Source organism: Penaeus monodon, chromosome 30 (genome assembly GCF_015228065.2).
Source record: "Penaeus monodon isolate SGIC_2016 chromosome 30, NSTDA_Pmon_1, whole genome shotgun sequence".
Lineage (NCBI taxonomy): Eukaryota > Metazoa > Arthropoda > Malacostraca > Decapoda > Penaeidae > Penaeus > Penaeus monodon.
Genome location: NC_051415.1, coordinates 22630078 through 22630475, shown reverse-complemented (window position 1 = coordinate 22630475; position 398 = coordinate 22630078).

Here is a 398-nt window from a genome sequence, read left to right as displayed (position 1 = left end):
ATCAGCACCGCCGCCATGGGCCTCCGAAACAATTCTCGCCTAGGAAATTACTCGCAGGGGGTGATAAATCCGCCAGCGACAGAGAAACAACCTCTTTAGAATTATTGTAAAAGCATGGCGGCGAAAACTTTTTTTTTTATACTTTACTTTTTTTCCTGCTGGGCTGCTTCCCGCCCCGCGAAGTCCGCCGGGAAGAGGAGAGGCGAGGGAACCCAGGTAGGATCGCCAGGATGGGCTGGAAGTGGCTGAGAGCGAGGGCCAAGGGACGAGACCTTAGGATAGTCCGGAGCAGCAAAGGAGGCTGATGAGAGGGAGGCTCATGGAGGCGGCGATATGGGGCGGATAAGAGAGAAGGCAACAACACAATGTCACTGGAATGTAAGCAAGGGCTTCCGGTC